Source organism: Pseudophryne corroboree, chromosome 4 (assembly GCF_028390025.1).
Source record: "Pseudophryne corroboree isolate aPseCor3 chromosome 4, aPseCor3.hap2, whole genome shotgun sequence".
Taxonomy (NCBI): Eukaryota; Metazoa; Chordata; class Amphibia; order Anura; family Myobatrachidae; genus Pseudophryne; species Pseudophryne corroboree.
Genome location: NC_086447.1, coordinates 849,849,704 through 849,861,667, shown reverse-complemented (window position 1 = coordinate 849,861,667; position 11,964 = coordinate 849,849,704). Strand labels below are relative to the sequence as shown.

The following is an 11,964-nucleotide window of genomic DNA, read 5'->3' as shown; positions in this document are numbered from 1 at the left end:
TAACAGCAGCCATAAAGGGTATGCAAGTGAAACATTTCGATGTAAAGACGGCTTTCCTACATGGTGAACTAAAGGAAGATATATACATGGAACAACCACCAGGCTTCGTGAATTCTCAGAACCCAGATCATGTATGTAAACTGAACAAGAGTATATATGGTCTTAAACAAGCAGCAAGAGCATGGAATACAAAGATAAATGGAGTTCTGATAGAAAAGGGATTCGTCAGAAGCAAAGCAGACCCATGTCTCTATACAAAGTTGATAGAGGAAAGATGGTTCTATGTATTAATTTACGTGGACGATTTGCTAGTTTGTTTTGAACAAGAAGGGGACGAAGTTGAATTGTTACAAGAACTAAACCGTCAGTTTGAAACAAAAGACCTCGGCCACATAACGCATTACTTGGGAATGCAAATCTCAAGAGAAGGTGATGGAACATTCACACTAAGTCAGAAATACAAAATTCAGGAAACCATTGAGGAATTTGGTATACAAGATGCAAAGACAGCAAGCACTCCTATGGAGACAAGTTATGAAAAGGAACCAAATGATCAGAGCAACCTGTTAGAGGATAACCATCTATACAGAAAAGCCATAGGAAAATTGCTATACATTGCAACCGTCACCAGACCAGATATCTCCACAGCAGTCGGGATTTTAAGCAGAAAAGTCTCAAAACCAACAAAGATGGATTGGAATGCAGTTAAGAGGGTAATTCGTTACTTAAAGGGAACGATTAACAAGAAGCTTAAGCTCTCAGCAAACACAAGTCACAAGTTAACAGGATATGTTGACGCAGATTGGGCTGGAGACACAAGTGACAGAAAATCCACAAGTGGATATCTATTCTCTATTGGAGAAGGATTAATCAGCTGGACAAGCAAGAAGCAGTCTACCGTAGCACTATCTTCTACAGAAGCTGAATATATCGCAGCAGCTCACGCCAGTCAAGAAGTGGTATGGTTAATGCAACTACTATCAGACCTAGGAATGCCTCAAGAAGAACCTATCAAGATATATGAGGATAATCAAGGATGCCTTGCATTAGCGCAAACAGAAAGAGTGAACCCAAGAACCAAGCACATTGATGTCAAGCATCACTTCCTGAGGGATCTACAGGAACAAGGTCTTATAGAGTTGAACTATTGCCCAACGGAAGATATGACAGCTGATATCATGACTAAACCTCTTACCAGAGAGAGACATTGGAGACTTACGTCAAAGATGGGTCTAACTGAAGAAACCCAGTCTGTTGAGAAGGGGTGTTGAAATATGTACAACAGACTATGGGTTTGTTTATATGCATGTAGTTACCGTACAGGGGCAGCAGATGGCGCTGTATACTTACAGAGGTGTAGTGTTTGTCTGTTGCATATGTTTTGTACTTGTTTGTTTTACCTCACATGTGTGTTCTAGAAAGAGTCTCTGAGAGAAGGAGATGAGCTGATGATACTGAAACTTGTTGTTATATTGATCCTGCTATTCAGTACTATATAAAGAAGATATACATCTCAAGTCTCGTTCTGTCTGTATACAAGGTAACTCCTGAGGTGATACTTTATCTATAAGACTTCCCGCTGCACACCTATGGTATCGATCCATCGCACTATGCCAACAGTAACTACCCTGGACATTGATGTAAACATGGTCTTTTTAAACACTGGATACTGTATGGCAGGCATTCCCAACCACGGTACTCAAGGCACACCAACAGTGCAGGTTTTAGTGATATCCAGGCTGCAGCACAGATGGTTGAATCAAAATAACTGAGCTACTAATTAAGTCACCTGTGCTGAAGCCTGGATATCACTAAAACCTGCACTGTTATAGGCCCTACACACTTGTCGATGTAACTGAAAGATATGAACGATCTCGTTCATTATTGAACGAGATAACGTTCATATCTTACAGTGTGGAGTCACCATCGATGAACGATGCACGGCCCCGCGCTCGTTCATCGCTGGTTCCCCATCGGCTGTGAATGCAGGCCAATATGGACGTTCTCGTCCATATTTGCCTGCACTTCAATGGAGCCGGGTGACGGGGGGAGAAAAGAAACTTCACTCCCCCCGTCACTGCCCCCCCGCAGCCGGGTCGTTCGTCTGCTGTATCGGCGGTCGGGCAACTCAGCGGCATATCGCCATGTCTGTAGGGCCCATTAGTGTGCCTTGAGGACCGTGGTTGGGAATGCCTGCTGTATGGAATACATTATTAATATTTAACACTATAGATGGTCTGTAGTATATAGGCTGTATCATTTAAATAATAGAAATAAGTGGTCAGGAAAAGTTTAAACATAACATAATAAAACCACAAATATAATAGAACCAGTACTGCACTTTCTAAGCACACTTTCTCCCACCTCATGGTAAGGCACCTGTCTCTTCTTCCTGGTAGCTACTCTCTGGTCCAGTGCACTGATTGAGGATTCAGATCCACACACCCAGGAAACTTGGTAGAAGAAGCTGCTAAAACTGGGCATGTGCAACAGCTCTGCTCTATCCTTTAAACTGCACGATATAGCGGCAGCTGTAGGCATCATATTATATACAATTGCTATTGTCATAATTTGAGCCACTTGCCAAGGGGAGGGGGCTTGCTGGGCAATACCAGTGTAATTTGTAACTCGGACGACAAGAGGCTGGTATTGAAACTTTGGTTTCACAGTTTACTATTACTACTTTTATATATTTGTTTCCAAAATTCTCAACCTACCCTGACTGGATCCAACAATTATCCAGGGTGAAGTCACTCAGATCTAATTTCTTCCTCATTGTGTGGTTTGTTCTGAACAACAACTGAACCTCTTTCCCCATGTCTGCAGGCTGTTATGTACAGCGTTGCTGCCACACAATTGGCTGGCTAGATATTTGCATTAACAAGCAGGTGGCAAGTCTAAATTAGCTTCAGAGCCTGCAAATGGTCCAAAGACCAAGGGTTAAGTTAATAGAGTGCACTTTGCTTATATAGCCAGTTTTCCATGATTCATTTGAGGGCAAGTTACAACTGCCAGATGTATTAAAGAGAAATAAGAAAACCGTGATTCTCATCCATGAGTTGCCATTTTCCCCCCCAATGCTCTAAATACAAATTGGGGGATTTATTAAGCTGCAAGTTGACGAATCACCAGCAAATAATTGGCAAATGCTTAATGTGTGTGCAAAGTTGTCTGCCAGAAAGCTTCTGACAAAGTATTAATGTCTTGTGTGCAGAGAGATCCTGAGCAGGGGCGCTGTGCTAATTGGATGAAAGGCGTTAATCGGTCCCGCTAGTGGTCTCTGCGCGATTGGTTACATGTGATTTGCCACGCTTGGACCAACAGCCAATCATTACCAGCTCTTTACTATTATACCTGACAAATTGCAGCCTAATTAGTTTTGGGCATCAAATTCACTGATGATTATTGTTTAATTGTAGCGTGTTTAAACTCACTTCCAAACTCGCTCTCCATTACTCTTCCCTCAAATAATCTATATTATGGGAATCACAAGATAGATCATCAGTTGGGGGCCTTTTGCCACAGTCAAATTTTGGACTTCATGCTAATGAGTTCAGCGTCCAAGATCCAGTTCTGACCACTTCCGCCCCACGAGATCCGGGCCCGGAGAGTCCCAACCGCAGGATGAGTAGAGCCAAACAGGGAAGGCGCTGGGACAGGCTCGAGGGCACCATCTTGCATCTGCATACTACACTTCTGCTGCTGAGAGGCCACCAGCGCAGTTTCGTCGCCACCTAGACCATGCTTCTGTTGCTTGATCCTGCAGTGACTGCGCCAGGCCCCAGAGGAACGATTGCAGTTCACCTTCTTGCCACCCACTCCCCTATACGGCCATCTCAGGGATGAGGACAGCACTGGCCACAGCAGGCAGCACAGGAGGCATCATAGTGGGATACAATGGACTGAGGGCCTGCAGCTTCCAACATGGTTATTCTGTTTAAATTTTTATCAGGTTTTTAACTGCTCCCTCGCCACATCAGTTCCCACTGTTATAATTTGGACTCTGACTTTTTACATTGCTGGATGCAATTATTATACTGTCCCTAAAATTGCTTCAACACTGCCTTTTATGCACCTGTGTGCTACTTTTATATATTTCATCCAGTAACCCCCACTGTATGTTCTACTTCTACTCTCTGTCCCCCCGCCAGCAGCAACTTACGCAGTGCAGCTCAGACAGTTCCTCGGAGGGCAGGATGTACTACACGTTGACCTATTCATACAGGGTATATATCATACTACACACATCAGTGGTTCCCATATATGCCTTGGGTCCTTGTATGGCTGATCTCACAGTGTGACCTCTCTGTGCGCCCAACTGGGCTGCCTCACCTGGTATGCTCATGGATGGATGAAAAATACATGGAGCTGACGGTTATGTTGCTCACCTACTCCAAGTGCTAAGACACTGCAATCGCCCCATTTTGTGTCATTCTTCTAAGTGCGACCTATTTCACCCAGGGTAATCCTATGCAGTGCACCCAACACAGCTGCCTCACCTGGTACCTTTTGTGGGTGGAATACGCAACCCATGGAATATATTGCCCAAAATGACGTCTTCAACCATGCAATATGTCTACTCCCTAGTTTTTCCCTTTGCTATTCCTGTATGGTTTTTCAACTTGTCGTAACACTAAATCCTCTGTACCATGTGCTATGCTTTTGACGTCTGTAAAGCGCCTTGAATCCTCTGGTAGAAAGACCGATATATAAAAAAAAAAGGAGTGTTATTGTAGACTCACCATGGTTAACACTCTTTCTGCGAGGTACATTGGTTCCACAGGAAGAACACTGGGGTCTAGAGTGGATCTTGATCCAGAGGCACCAACAGGCTAAAGCTTTAGGCTGTCCCAGTATGCATTGGGGTCCTCCTCTATAAACCCCGCCTCCAGGAACTGTATCTTCAGTCAAATGCAGGAGCAGGCAAGAGAGAAGACAGATATTAGTCTAGTGATGGCTAACCTTGACACTCCAGCTATTTGACCATGCTAAAACTGATGCAGGGCATGCTGGGATGTGTAGTTGAACAACAGCTGGAGTCAAGGTTAGCCATCACTGTATTAGTTTGAAACACATTCTCACGTCAGGAGAAGGGACCAGCGGCTAAAGCCATACCATCCCATAGAAGCTAAGTGCATCAGGGTAGGCACCCTGTGGAACCAATGTACAGTACCTGACAGAAAGAGTGTTAACCATGGTATGTCTACCATAACACTCCTTTTCTACAGCAGGATACATTGGTTTCCACAGGAAAAACATTGGGGATGTCCTAAAGCAGTTCTTCAAGGGAGGGGATGCACCTTAGTGGGTATGAAAACCAGGCGTCCAAAGGAAGCATCCTGGGAGGCGGAAGGCATAGAACCTATTAAACGTATTCACTGAGGACCACGTAGCCGCCTTGCACAATTGTTCTGCGGACGCACCATGGCGGGCCGCCCAAGAAGGTCTAACAGACTGAGTAGAATGGGCTTTAATAGCAGCAGGAGCTGGGAGAACAGCCTGCGAATAAGCTTGTGCAATCACCATTCTATTCCATCTGGCCAAAGTTTGATTATTCGCAGGCCAGCCACGTGTCGAAACCAAACAGTACAAAAAGGGAATCTGACCTCTTGATAGAGGCAGTAACATAGTAACAGTTTATAAGGTTGAAAAAAGACAATTAGTCCATAGAGTTCAACCTATTTGTATTCTCCTACTCTATTATTTTCATGACTAGTTTTATCTGTTTGATAAAGTCTGCCGTTGTGCTGTCTTTCCTCATTTTATTATAACTATAGTACAGGGATGGGGAACCTTCGGCCCTCCAGCTGTTGTTGAACTACTCATCCCAGCATGCCCTGCAATAGTTTTAGCATGGCCATATAACAAAACTGTAGCAAGGCATGCTGGTATGTGTAGTTCAACAACAGCTGGAGGGCCAAAGGTTCCCCACCCCTGCTATAGTACGTGATCTATCTTCCATAACCCTGTATATCTTTATTCATTAGGAATTTATCTAGCCCATTCTTAAAAGTATTGACCGAGCCTGCCATCACTACTCTCTCAGGCAGGGAATTCCAAACTCGTATATTGTCCTTATTTTGAAAAAACTTATTCGCCCTATGTGCGGAATCTCCTCTCCTCTAACCTAAGTGGGTGTCCACATGTCTCCTGGAGAACCCTTACCACATCGAAAGAACGCTCTTTGGAAGACAGGTCTGAAGAGATAAAAGGCCGGAACCACAATATCTTGGTTAAGGTGAAAAGATGACATCAACTTAGGCAAATAACCGGTCGAGTTCGTAGAACTGCTCGGTCACTGTGAAAAATCAAATAAGGTGGACAACAAGACAAGGCGCCTAAGTCCGACACCCGTCTTTCCGAGGTAAAAGCCAGCAAGAACAGGGCCTTGGCTGTGAGCTATTTAAGGTCTGCCGACTCAAGAGGTTCAATGGAGACTCTTGTAGGGCTTTCAGTACAATAGTCAATCATATAGGGCCACAGGAGGGACATAGGGAGGCTGAATCCTAAGCACGCCCTGAGTGAAAGTATGAACATCAGGTATAGACGCAATTTTTCTCTGAAACCATATCGACAAGGCAGATATCTGAACCTTGAGGGAGGCCAGACGGAGATCTAAGTCAAGTCCTCGTTGCAGAAAAGCCAGATTCTGGAAGTTCTGAACAGAGACATCATATTCTGATCAGCACGCCAGGTTAGCCAGGTCTAGGTAGAGACAAGGGCCCTGTATGAGGATGTCCGGGCGCTGAGGAAGTAGAAGGGGATGCTCCGTCAATAGACCCTGCAGGTCTGAGAACCATTGCCGTCGAGGCCACACTGGAGCGACTAGAAGTAGTATTCCTCTTTCTTGATTGAACTTCCGTAGTACCATGGGCAGGCGACACTGGGGGGGGAACACGTAGGGCAGACGAAAGCTCCATGGAACCGTCAGTGCATCCGCAAACACTGCTTGAGGATCCCTGGTCCTTGATCCGAAGACCGGAAACCTTGTGATTGTGTTGAGACGACACGAGATCTACATCAGGTAGACACCACCTGTCCACTAGGAGTCGAAAGACTTCTGGATGAAGACTCCACTCTCTGGCGTGCACGTCCTGGCCACTGGTGAAGTCCGTTTCCCAGTTCAGGACACCCAGAATGAACACTGTCGATATGGCTAGCAGATGGCGTTCCGCCCAACAAAGGATTTTTGACACTTCCATCATTGCCATGCGGCCTCGAGTGCCGCCCTGATGGTTTATGTATGTCACCGTGGTGGCGTTGTCTGATCGTACTTGAACAGGCCTGTTCTGTACCAGAGGTAGGGCGAGAAAAAGTGCATTGAACACAGGGGGTCATTCCGAGTTGATCGTAGCTGTGCAAAATATTAGTCTAGTCCGCCCCGCAAGTCAATCCGGCCCCCCCTCGCAGAAGTGCATAGGCATCGCACAGCGGCGATGCCTTTGCACTTCAGGAGTAACTCCCGGCCAGCGCAGCTTTAGCGTGTCGGGGGCGGGAGCTACTCCTCGCTCCCTGGCCCGCAGTAGCTGCGTATGACATCACGTGGCCACAGCGGGCCGCCCCCCGTTCGGTCCGGCCACGCCTGCGTTGGCTGGACCATGCCTAAGAAACGGCGGCTAAACGCTGCCATTTCGCCCCCTTCCGCCCATCGATTGCCTCTGCCTGTCAATCAGGCAGAGGCGATCACTATCCTGCTACGGCCTTCGGCCATCCTGCATGCGGAGGCGCACTATGGCGCCTGCGCATGCATAGCAGGGACCCGTTCGCTATGCTGCATTAAAACGCAGCAAGCGAACGGGTCGGAATGACCCCCACTGCCCTCAGCTCCAGAATATTTATTGGAAGGAGTGATTCCTCCTTGATCTAATGACCTTGAAAAGATTGTTGCTCCAACACCGCTCCCTGTCCTCTCAGACAGGCGTCCGTTGTCAGCAGAACCCAGTCGAGGACCCAGAAGGGACGGTCCCTGCTCTTGCTGGTCCTGGATTCACCAGGTCAGTTACAGGCAAACCTCTGGAGTCAAAGAGATCATGTGAAATCTGATCTAATGAGGCAGGCCGTCCCACTTGGAAAAGATAAACCTATGTAGTGGGCGGGAATTAAATTGAGCGTACTCTACCATGTCGATGGCCAATACCATCAGGCCAAGTACTTGCCTCGCCGAGTGTATAGACACTCTGGGACAACTAAGGAAGCATCTTATCCTGTCCTGAATATTAAGCACTTTTTCTGGAGACAGAAACAGTCTCAGACTGTGTGTATCCAGGAGTGTTCCCCCAGGTGCACCATGCTCTGAGCTGGGACCAGCAAGGACTTCTTCCATTTGATAAGCCACCCGTGGGCTTGCAGGAAGGTTACCTTCAGTTGCAGATGACAGAGGAGGACTTCATGGGAATTTGCCAGAATCATCATGTCGTCTAGATGCGGCAGGATGCTAACTCCCTGGCAACGGGGATGAGCCGTCATAACATCCATGACCTTGTGAAGATCCGAGGATCCGTAGGCAGTCCAGATGGCAGAGCCTGGAATTGGAATGGAGGTTGCCATTAGCAAACCGCAAATACTGCTGATGCGATATGACAAAAGGTATATGCAGGAATACATCCTGTATATTCAGGGATACCATATAGTCTCCGGGTTCCCTAGCCAGTACAATGGAGCGCAGTGTTTCTATAAGAAACCTGGACACTCTCACAAACTTGTTCAAAGATTTGAGATTTAGTATAGGCCGGAAGGACCCATTGAGTTTCGGGACAGAAACAGGGTCGAATGTTAACCTCTGCCTCTCTGAGACTGAGGTACCGGCACAATCACTCCTGTACTCAGGAGGGAACTCACCACAGTTGTAGAGTTTTCACCTTTAACGGATCCAAAAGGAGTGCAGTAGTGCAAAACTGGCGAAGGGGATGTCTCTTGAACGAGACAGAGTACCCATGAGAGACAACTTCCAGTACTCATGCATCTGAATTGGTCTTTAACCAGATCTGGGTGAACTGTAGAAGTCGGGCTCGAACCCTGGGATCCCCCAGAGGAAGGCCCGCCCCGTCATGCAGCAAGCTTGTCATGTTTTGAAGCAGGCTGACAAGCTGCCCAAGATTGTTTGGCCTTGGGCTTTGTGGTTTTGGGAGCATGAGATTGTCTTGGGTATGCCTGACCTTTTGCATTCCCTTGAGGCCGAAAGGAACGAAAAGTGGTACCTATTGCCTTCTGTGCAGAAGGATTAGTAGTGGGGAGAAAAGTCGTCTTAGCGGCTGCTATTTCAGACACTTTTATTTAGGTCTTCCCCAAATATAATGTCCCCAGTAACACAGGATTCAGTGTCTGACAGGACCGTATGCTTCCCCTCATCTTCAGATGAGACATCAGGGAGGTTTGTGGATTGTGAGGAGGAAGAAGCCTGCTTAGGGGACTCGGAGACACGGGAGTTCTGTCTAACCAAAGACTGATTCATTGCAGTCGCCGAGCAACAACCAGGAGAGAGCTAGCACGATCGCAAGAAGATTGACAGTGGGGAGGTGTTCCGGGGTGGATACTCACCGTTTTCCGGGCGTGGAGATCCAAACGCAGGCGTGTCCAGGCGTTTGGAGGGCAGATGTCTGACGTCAATCCCGGGACCTTCGTCACTGGATCCGTCGCACAGGTAAGTCTGACCCTGGTCTTGTTTTGCAGGAAACTTTTTTTTAGCATAGCAGGGCTGCACAAGGGATCGCAGCCTTGCTATGCTAAAATACACTCCCCCATAGGCGGCGTCTAGTTGATCGCACAAGCAGAAAAAAGGTGCTACGTGCGATCAACTCGGAATGAGGGCCTTAGTACGATATTGCCAGACAAAGTACAACACCTGCGAATTAATCCGGTATTATGTGACTGAGTACACAGTAGAATATACGTATTGGACAAATACTGTGACGCACTATAGCAGACCCAGATGCACCTAGGCTCTTAGGGTACAGAATATAGGGGGTCATTCCGAGTTGATCGCTAGCTGCATTTGTTCGCAGCGCAGCGATCAGGCTAAAAAAAGGCAGTTCTGCGCATGCGGCGCAATGAGCACGCGCGACATCCGGGCACAACAAATGATGTAGATTTGTACAAGTACTAGCGATGCATTTCAGTCGCACTGGTTGCCGCAGAGTGATTGACATGAAGTGGACTTTTCTGGGTGGCAACTGACCGTTTTCAGGGAGTGTTTGGGAAAATGCAGGCGTGCCAGAAAAAACGTGTGTGACGTCAAATCTGGAACTGAATAGGCGGAAGTGATCGTAAGCGCTGAGCAGGTTTTGAGCTACTCTGAAACAACACAATTTTTTTTGCATGCGCTCTGCGATACATTCGTTCGCACTTCTGCTAAGCTAAAATACACTCCCAGTGGGCGGCAGCATAGCGTTTGCACGGCTGCTAAAAACTGCTAGCGAGCGATCCACTCGGAATGACCCCCATAGTGAGTTATATCTGGGAAACACGGAGAGTGAAACCACATAGCAGATACAGGTACACATAGTCATAGGCAATGCAGAAATTATTATCACAATAAAGTGGACTAGTGTGTGTATACAGTTGTGCTCATAAGTTTACATACCCTAGCAGAATTTGTGATTTTCTGGCCATTTGTCAGAGAATATGAATGATAACTCACAAACTTTTCTTTCACTCATGGTTAGTGGTTGGGTGAAGCCATTTATTGTCAAACAACTGTGTTTACTCTTTTTAAATAATAATGACAACAGAAACTACCCAAATGACCCTGATCAAAAGTTTACATACCCTGGAGATTTTGGCTTGATAACATGCACACAAGTTGACACAAACGGGTTTGAATGGCTACTAAAGGTAACCATCCTCACCAGTGATCTGTTTGCTTGTAATCAGTGTGTGTGTATAAAAGGTCAGTGAGTTTCTGGACTCCTGAAAGACCCTTGCATCTTTCATCCAGTGCTGCACTGATGTGTCTGGATTCTGAGTCATGGGGAAAGCAAAAGAATTATCAAAGGATCTGCGGGAAAAGGTAATTGAACTGTATAAAACAGGAAAGGGATATAAAAAGATATCCAAGCAATTGAGAATGCCAATCAGCAGTGTTCAAACTCTAATTAAGAAGTGGAAAATGAGGGATTCTGTGGAAACCAAATCACGGTCAGGTAGACCAACAAAAATTTCAGCCACAACTGCCAGGAAAATTGTTCGGGATGCAAAGAAAAATCCACAAATAACTTCAGCTGAAATACAGGACTCTCTGAAAAAAAGTGGTGTGGTTGTTTCAAGACGCACAATAAGGAGGCATTTGAAGAAAAATGGGCTGCATGTTCTTAATACCGTGTATTGCCTCCTTTAACATCAATGACAGCTTGAAGTCTTTTGTGGTAGTTGTGGATGAGGCTCTTTATTGTCTCAGATGGTAAAGCTGCCCATTCTTCTTGGCAAAAGCCTCCAGTTCCTGTAAATTCTTGGGCTGTCTTGCATGAACTGCACGTTTGAGATCTCCCCAGAGTGGCTCAATGATATTGAGGTCAGGAGACTGAGATGGCCACTCCAGAACCTTCACTTTATTCTGCTGTAGCTAATGACAGGTTGACTTGGCCTTGTGTTTTGGATCATTATCATGTTGGAACGTCCAAGTACGTCCCATGCGCAGCTTCCGGGCTGATGAGTGCAAATTTTCCTCCAGTATTTTCTGATAACATGCTGCATTCATCTTGCTATCAGTTTTGACAAGTTTCCAGTGCCTTTGTTGCTCACACATCCCCAAAACATCAGCGATCCACCTCCGTGTTTCACAGTATGAATGGTGTACCTATCATCATAGGCCTTGTTGACTCCTCTCCAAATGTAATATTTATGGTTGTGGCCAAAAAGTTCAATTTTGGTCTCATCACTCCAAATGACTTTGTTCCAAAAGTTTTGAGGCTTGTCTCTGTGCTGTTTAGAGTATTGTAAGTGAACAACTTCAGCTGAAATACAGGATGC

The 11,964-nt window shown here is 46.2% G+C and overlaps 1 long non-coding RNA gene across 1 annotated transcript in view; it reads left to right on the top strand.

Annotated features, from left to right (window-relative positions):
- The first annotated feature begins 997 nt into the window (after positions 1 to 997).
- LOC134911827 (uncharacterized) overlaps positions 998 to 11,964 on the top strand; it is a 72,310-nt gene continuing 61,343 nt past the window's right edge. Inside the window, exon 1 of the long non-coding RNA XR_010176876.1 lies at positions 998 to 1,540. This is a non-coding gene — a long non-coding RNA (uncharacterized LOC134911827). The remainder of the gene's footprint in view (positions 1,541 to 11,964) is intronic.